The sequence below is a fragment of the Lathyrus oleraceus genome, chromosome 2 (genome assembly GCF_024323335.1).
Source record: "Lathyrus oleraceus cultivar Zhongwan6 chromosome 2, CAAS_Psat_ZW6_1.0, whole genome shotgun sequence".
NCBI classification, from domain to species: domain Eukaryota; kingdom Viridiplantae; phylum Streptophyta; class Magnoliopsida; order Fabales; family Fabaceae; genus Lathyrus; species Lathyrus oleraceus.
Genome location: NC_066580.1, coordinates 256662763 through 256671298, shown reverse-complemented (window position 1 = coordinate 256671298; position 8536 = coordinate 256662763). Strand labels below are relative to the sequence as shown.

At 34.8% G+C, this 8536-nt stretch overlaps 1 long non-coding RNA gene across 2 annotated transcripts; it reads right to left on the bottom strand.

The window, feature by feature from the left end:
* Window positions 1-4969: 4969 nt before the first annotated feature.
* On the bottom strand, window positions 4970-7135 carry LOC127121333 (uncharacterized). 2 transcript variants are annotated; one of them, XR_007803397.1, is made up of 3 exons: window positions 6538-7114; window positions 6236-6360; window positions 4970-5176 (listed from the first exon to the last, which is right to left on the bottom strand). It is a non-coding gene; the product is annotated as an uncharacterized LOC127121333 (long non-coding RNA). The 2 variants fall into 2 exon arrangements; XR_007803396.1 differs by having other exon boundaries at window positions 6236-7135.
* Between the last annotated feature and the right edge of the window lie 1401 nt (window positions 7136-8536).

Sequence of the window (8536 nt, the reverse complement as noted above, 5' to 3'; positions counted from 1 at the left end):
AGGTACTGACAAAGTTTTCAAGGTCAACGGGCAGCGCCTAAAGCTATTTCATGAGAGTTCAGTGACTGACAATGCAAGCATAGAGGAGCTTTCTTTGGAAGCACCTAACTACACTGCAACTTGATCAGGGAGTTCTTATTCCTTTCTCTCAACTTCAATAACTATGTCCTTTCATTGAGGACAATGCTGGTTTTAAGTGTAGGGGAGGGAATTCCCTTTTTGTTTTGTTTTCTTTACTTTTGTTTCGTTGTTTTGTTTTCAATTATAAAAAAAATAAAATTAAAAAAAATTGCATCTTTTTGAAAGTTCTAGGCTATAGATTAATTTGAGGTTAGTTGTGGAGACTTGGGAAAAGTTCACAAGATCGGTATCGTCTTAACACCGTAAGTCTCCTGAGTATGGAAATTATTTTGAATACTTGTTATGACATAGCCTTGAATTTTCATTCTCTTATAGCTCTTGAGTAGTTTATCTTTGCAGTCGGCACCATCTCACACATGCTCTACGTAAGGAAGCCGATGAAAATAAGTGAGCGATCCAAGTTTCTTTTGAAAAAAAAATTTAATTAGGGAATGCACCTTCTAAGTTGGGTGGCCCTCACCCGGTCACTTAACCCAACGGTTGTGGAACCTATAGAAATAAAACATAATAATTACCTATTGTTGGTTAGTTTAGAGGTTTTTGATGCTGGACTTGGTAGGGAGGATTACGGCCCAATCCCCCACAACTGCAATTGGGTAAATAAGGGGTTACCAATTTTTGTACCAGAACCCCGTGTAAAAAGGATCTGAGTCACTAACCGATTGCCTTACTATGAGTGTGTGGAGATAACAGGCTTAATGTGATTGCGCAAGAATGAAAAAGAGTAAAAAGGAGACTGAGTAAGTTAGGCTTTGGCATAATAACATGATTCGGAATGAATTGTGTGTTCAGGAGGCTTATGACTGCATAATTATGGATTAGTGGTCCTACGATATCCTTAGTGTGCATGATTAGTACCTATCGGTGCTATCTTAACCAAGGAAGAGTTTGTAGCCTGGAATGGGTAACTGATGTTGTGTGTTTCTTGAGTTTTGATTTTGCTCGGAGTGCAAAAATTTAAGTGTGGGGGAATTTGATCAGTGTATTTTAATGCACATTCTCCTATGTTTGTTCTTAAGCATTTCTTTGATTTCCTTTGCTTACTTTTATGTTTTATAATGTTTTTATATTTTAGTTTATTTTTATTGTTATTTGATTTTCGTATTTAATTTTCAGCTTTAACAGTCTACACTAAAACAATCATAACTGGAGCTTCGGGAATCCGATTGACGCGTTCTAATAATCGCCGGAAAGCTAAGAGAAAGAGCTACAACTTTCGTGTTGGAGTCGAAGTCAGATACGGAGCACTTATTTTCCAGAATTTTGTTTGAAGCTGCATCATTAGTTTTTTTTTAGTTTTGGGTCTGGGTTATGTATTTGACCCAGTTGGGTTGTAAACGGATTGCCTTGGTTTACCCCTAATACCTAGCAGCCGAAAACACTATGCACGTTTTTTTACCATTCACGAATTATTTTTCTTACGCTTGAAAGAACCGTAATGGAGAACTAATCTATCCGGACGGATTTGTTGTATTCAGGTTCACTACTTTGAGATTGTTATAATTGCAATTAGAATTCTATTCCTTTCAATAATATTATATGATTGTTGTTTGCTTAATCCAATTTCCATGTAATATTGTTGGTTAAATTTGAATGATATATGTTCTTGACTTTTGATCGCAATTCCACTCTGCTTAACCGTTAAATTTGCGATATCTATAACCGTATGCTTAATCAGGTAATAAGAATATATACCTTACAGTGTCGATCACGCTTGTTGAATGATATTGTGTTCAAATAGGATAGAAGTCGTAGTTGTAGCAATCGATGATAAGTCGAACCTAACACAGTGAATCCGTTTGTTTTATAATCACCTATTTCATAACAGCTTATTTCAATAATCACTTATTTAATAATCGTTTTTTCCTTAATCGATCATGAATTCACCCCCCCTAAATCGGTTTACCTTTGGTTAGTAATAATCAAGAATCCTTGAGAGACGATTCGAGTCATTGTCGCTATACTACGTTTTCAAAATAACTCGGTTTTGATCCGCGCGCGACAGCGGATCAGCTTGTCAACAACTGACCATCTGTCCAACAACATGAATGCGTGCAACATACAATACATGCAACAACAAAATCGTGCATAATGACCCACCTCCGTAGTCAATGTACACCGCCAATATTGGCCGTCATGCATCAAACACATGTTATACAGCTCAACAACATCAACATACAACATAATAAGCAACAACAATACATTTAAGGTTATGTCACACCACCACATGAACATTTCAATGCATAACAACACCATCATATAGAAAAATATTCATTTTCAGGTAATGAAATCAATTTTAAATGATATTACATACTCTCAGCTTTTCGATGAAACCAAAAGTTATAAATTTTTAAATTTTTTAAGAAATTTTTCCCAATGTAACAGATTACCCCAAATCCAGTAACCGGTTACACCATAACTTGTGGCGCAACCCACACTGTCACATACACAGTAATCGGTTACCCAAAAACTGGTAACTGGTTACACCCCTTATCCCAACCCTTGTGTGGCTTTGGTTTCACAGGGTAACCGGTTACTCAAAAGCCAGTAACCGGTTACACCCCTCAAATTTTTCCCAGAAACGTTGTTTTTAAGTAGTGTAACCGGTTACTCCAATTCTAGTTACCGACTACAATATTGTAGAATCACTTTTCTGCAACTTTTTCAAAACAAAAATCATCTAAAATTCATCCAAAAACTCCATTTTTCTCCCAAATCGTTTATACCACGTTTTAACCCGAAAATCACTTTTCCAAAGTTCAAAATCCCAACTTATATACCCTGAAAACATTCATAACCCTGTTCCGGCTCTGACCCGAAACAACATCAATTCACACAACATTAATAAACAACAATGCAGTCAAATTTCATGATTCTAACAACATCAGTTCATCATTCACACAATTCAACAATGATCAATATCACACTGTCGTACCCAAAATTTTGTCCACCATATTCCTCTTTACTACTAATTAAGGATGCATGTTACTAACATATTCAGATTCCCATACAGGCCATCTAGTCAACTCCAATGACCTAAAAAGTCAAAGGAGGACCATTTTGACTTTTCTAAACCTTAATGATATCCTGATCAATTACTAAGTGTTGTTAGTTATTATATTAGTTAGATCAACATTATAAGGATAATTAGACAGTGATTAATAAAATTAGTTGGTTTTTAATTAAGTTACGATATTAGGTTGATATTATTAATAATATGGTTGATTAAATAGAAATTAATATTAGTGATAAAGTTAATTGCATTTTTACTAATTTATAATAAAGTGTTGATTAATTCATGTTATTAAGTTAATTAGTTTTAATTGATTTCTAATTAATTTATTAATAGGTTAATTAAAATTATTTTAGTTTATATTATTAAGCTAATTAGGAGTTAAATTAGGTATTTTAAATAAGTAATTAACTTGTTTTAGGACTAACTTTTAATTTAGATATTTATTTTTTCAGTATTGGGCTTTTGTTTGAGTATGGGAACATGTCTAGCCCAATCCAGTACCCCACTTCAATTGGGTCAAACGGATGACCCAAGTTTCAATTAGGTTAGGAAAGACCCATCATCCATTCCCCAAACCGGGTCGAACCCATGAGTCCTGTTTATCATTGTCGTACGCGAAAATTTTCCCTCCCCTTCTCACTTTTCATCTGACTCATGACTTAAGATCCATCTGCATTCATATGCATCATGTATTCATATTAATACAAGTCTCAATAGATTCAAAGTTGCTTAGTGATTCAATCTAGGGTTTTTCCTGAGTATTGGAGTCTTGCTCATAATATGGATTGTAAACCCTAATCTCATGTCCTCATAGGCCTTGGTTTAAAAAGGTCACAATCATGACACTTAAGCCCTAACGCCTGACTTAATCATCCTTTGACCTCATGAAATTTTATCTATGAATCTAAAACCCTAATTGATCTTAATGTGCTTTATGGCTTGATATGTCACCCCCGTGCTTGATAAAAACCCTAATTCATTGGGGAAAGATGTATGACTATCATATCATGCATCACCCATTATTCACATGCCTATATGGTTGCTATTTCACCTGATTCAAACATTGCCTAGGCCTTTGATTTAAGTTTATCGGTATTGGCAGAAGCACTGACCCATATGTCCTGATTCATGGTGAATTACACAACATTATGTGTTTCATGTGAGTATCCTGTGAAACCCTAACTCATGACTCCCAGTTGACCAAAGTCAACCATTCCAATTGTGGTCTTTCCAAATCTAACTTGTCTTGTTTATGTACCATTTCCATAATTAGGTTTTGTTAGATGACAACATTGATTATGTTTCTTTCTATTGATTACTTTCTATTCGCATTAACAAAGTCATGAGGTGTTAAAAGATTTCATTCAATTTCTAATGCTCATGTTCATGTATACTTTCCATGTTGAAGCTTTCACTTTTAATTTCCATTACCCTTTTCAAAGCCAATTTCAATTTAGTTTTGAAAACATTTTAAATAACATTTGAAAACCAATTTCAATCAACATCTTGAAGCCATTTCAAATTAACTTTTAATTAACATTTTGACCTTTTAAATTAAACTTTTAAAAACCATTTCAAGATTGTAAATCCATTTTCAATTAATTGACATTTCAAAAACCTTCACTAGTATGTAAGCTTCCATTTCAAAGTCTTTTTCAACATTTGAATCCATTTCAAATCAACCATCCAAAACCATAATTAATTCACAATAAATCCACATTCATGATTAACTTCATACTTTACAACAATATTTAATACATTTTCAATCACATTTAATTTCCGAATTTATTTTAAAACAAAGTTTCAATGCAATTTCCAAAATCATTCTTTCTACCATTAGATTAATCATGCATACAAAATTCATATACATGAAACCATTCAATATATGCTTGCCAAACAAATCTAATTCAATAATTACTTAAGGCATTACATTCCATTTATAATCTTATAAAAATAATAAACAAGTCCAATGAATCAAACCAACTCCATCTCTAAGTCAAGCTTCTAATCGGCATAGCCCTGCAAAATCAAGAACAAAAAAACAATGTCAAATTGACTTTAAAAACAATACAATTCTAACCAGATATAAGCCAATATTATAGCTAACTGTCACGAATTTTACATTGAATTTGAAATCCAGTTAACAGTTTTTTTCCTGAACTTACTTCAGATCCATAAGGCTAATCCTAACTCCTGATTTCGTTAATTTTGATTCTCAACCAACGTGTAAATTCACAGAACTATAACAGGGAGCTCGATAGTGTTGAGAATGTGTCAAGTGTGAGTAGTGTGGATAATAGTCTCACGTTGGTTGATAATGTGGAGACTTGAGCATTTATAAGTGAGAGAGCCCACTCACCTATCACCTTAAGGTTTTGAGTGAATATGTGGTGTGTCTCTCACAAAGAGGTTGTTCTAGAAAAGAAGTCCCACAATGTTCAATGTTCCCTAGTGAAAAAACTCCCCCAACAAATGGTATTAGAGCCTTTGGTTTCAGAAAGGGACCGGGTTGGGTTATTTGTATCGAAAGTCAACGGCGCCAGGATGGTGAATAAGAAACGTTCCGTTGAAGAGTGTCAACGGTGTCAGGATGGTGAATAAGAAACGTTTTGTGCGATACAAGAGAAGTAAATAGAGCTTTCACTTGAGGGGGAGTATTGTGGACTCACACTTGAGGGGAAGTGTTGAGAATGTGTCAAGTGTGAGTAGTGTGGATAATAGTCCCACGTTGGTTGATAATGTGGAGACTTGAGCATTTATAAGTGAGAGAACCCACTCACCTATCACCTTAAGGTTTTGGGTGAATATGTGGTGTGTCTCTCACAAAGAGGTTGTTCTAGAAAAGAAGTCCCACAATGTTCAATGCTTCTTAATGAAAAAATTCCCCCAACATAATCGATTCAATTAGCAAATGCATTGCATTTGCATCATTAAGGGTTTCACCTGTAATTCCATTTCTAACCTGTCAGTTTACATAACAGAACAAAATCCAATTTCATTTGGGGTCTCACTAACTCATAACATACTTTTCTATTTGATTTTTCAAACACTAAAACCAGTTCACAACTAAGAACTAACCTGAACTAACAACCGATTAACTATCTGCATCTGGATCTGACTTTTTGCTTTAATAGAATCAGAACACTGCACTGCCTCATTTTGGTTTTGCACTGAAGTTCCTTTTGTCTAACACGTTATTAACCCTGCAATTTTCATTAACATGACTAAACCATGAGCCGATGACACAAGCACTGAATCAAAACTGCTTAACTGAATGATAACAAATCTAGCAAACTAATATTAAACAGTTTTCTGATAGTGCACACGTTCAACAAAGTAATGCTAGAGGAATTATCGGAGGGTAACAAAATCTAACAGACCAATCTCATATATATAGTTCCCTGCAACCTCCTTCAGGGAAGGCATTTCTCTCGTTTTCCAGTTCACAAATTCGGTCTTCACTTTTGCTCTACAGAACCTTCACTCTCAACCTGTACAATTTTTTCAACAAGCTCACGCAAAAACTCATGGAAAAACCTCACGCATCACCCCAAACCCGCAACAAAGACTCTTGTGCACACAGAAGAAGAAGCAAGTCAGAGAAGAAGAAGAACACAAATGCGGAAAAGGATTGAAGAGGAAGGAAAATATTGATATGATACCGGTTTGCGTCGCAGCGTCGAACTGAACAGATCTGATCCGAACGAAGAACGTGACGCCTTTCACGAGCGCCATGCAAATACGACGCTGCTGTCAATCCCAAAACACAGACACAAATAAGACGACAAGGACATGATGACGATAATGTTAGAGTTCAGAAGCAATAGTCTTAAAGGCAGGAGTCGAAGTGGAGAACGCGAGAACACGAGGCCAAATCGATAAAGAATCACGTCTTTGGCTCTATCTGTTTTTTTTCTTCAGGAAAAGCTATGTGCTAGAAGCGCTTTTGTGGGTGACTTTTTCCGCTGACTTGGACGTGTACTAAGCAATTGGATCCAATTTGGGCTTCGAGCTCAAACAAGCTATATACACCCCCCATTCCAGGTTCTATTTCTTTAAACTTTTTGTTGTTGTCGAATTTAACTAATTTGTGTGGTTAGGATTAATTAGGATTTAATTATCATTAATTTGTTTGATTAATTTTAATTAAGATTTGATGCCAGTACATTAATTGGACTTGATTAAGAAGATTTTAAGTTGATTTAATTAATATTTTAAGAATTTTATTATAGAATTAATATTAATTAGAATTTTAGAAAATTTTGATTAGGTTTTGCATAATTAGGATTAATTAGTTTCTAATTAAATGTTGATTATTAGAAATTATTTTTCTAGTTGATTCATTTTGTGACATAATGATGATTTTGCCCTTAGGGCTTAGAATCTTGATTTTAATACATGTCCCCTTAGTTTAGGGTCTTAATCAGATTTGTCTAATTTTATTTTGTTGATTATTTCAATAGGATATAATTGTACATAATTCAACTATTTATTTTAATCCCACTGATTTAGTGTTGGCCAAAGGTCGCTTTGGTCAACAAAATCCTTTGAATTGTACTGTAAGCCCCAAGCCTATTTCAAGTGATCAAAAGACCCTTGATCACTTGAATATGACAAGTTCATTATGCTCAAGCTATTGGATATGATGAATCTCAGAAGCTCAACACGTCAAGGTTCAAATGCAAGATCAAGACTTCAAAGTCAACATGAGTCAAGCATAGCTAGCAAAATGGACCACTTCTTAAGCACCGCAAAGGTATCAACACTTGTCGATCATAGTTCGGAGTGTATGGCACGAGCCTTAAGAAATAGAGAAGGAATAAGATTGGAGAATTCCATTAACTCATTCTGGATATTTTGGGTACGGGACGCATGACCTAGTTACTCATCATATTCACCTATATTCATAGACTTTAACACAACTCAAATTATATGGTTGTCAAGTCGTATTCTACAACAAGTAGCTTTGTACCAATAAGATCAATACGCGGGATCTCCTATCAGCAACTTGTTAATTTTGATTCGAGTTGTACGATACGATCCTTAAGAAATAGAGAATGAATGAGAGTGGAGAATTCTATTAACTCATTCTGAATATCTTTGGGTACGGTACGTTTGACCCAGTTGCTCATCGTATTCACCTCTATTCATAGACTTTAGTGCAATTTGAATCATACAATTGAAAAGTCTTATTCTTCAAGCAAGTATCAACCTTTCAACACTTTAATAATGGAGCACTTTTGCTATTAGAAACTTGTGTTTGTTCACCCTCTTTTAGTTTAATCCATTTCCTTATAAGGTGGTAAACCTTGGCACTTGCCTTGTAAGGTGGTAAACCTTGTCACTTATTATTTTCCTTGAGAGATGGTAAACCTTGGC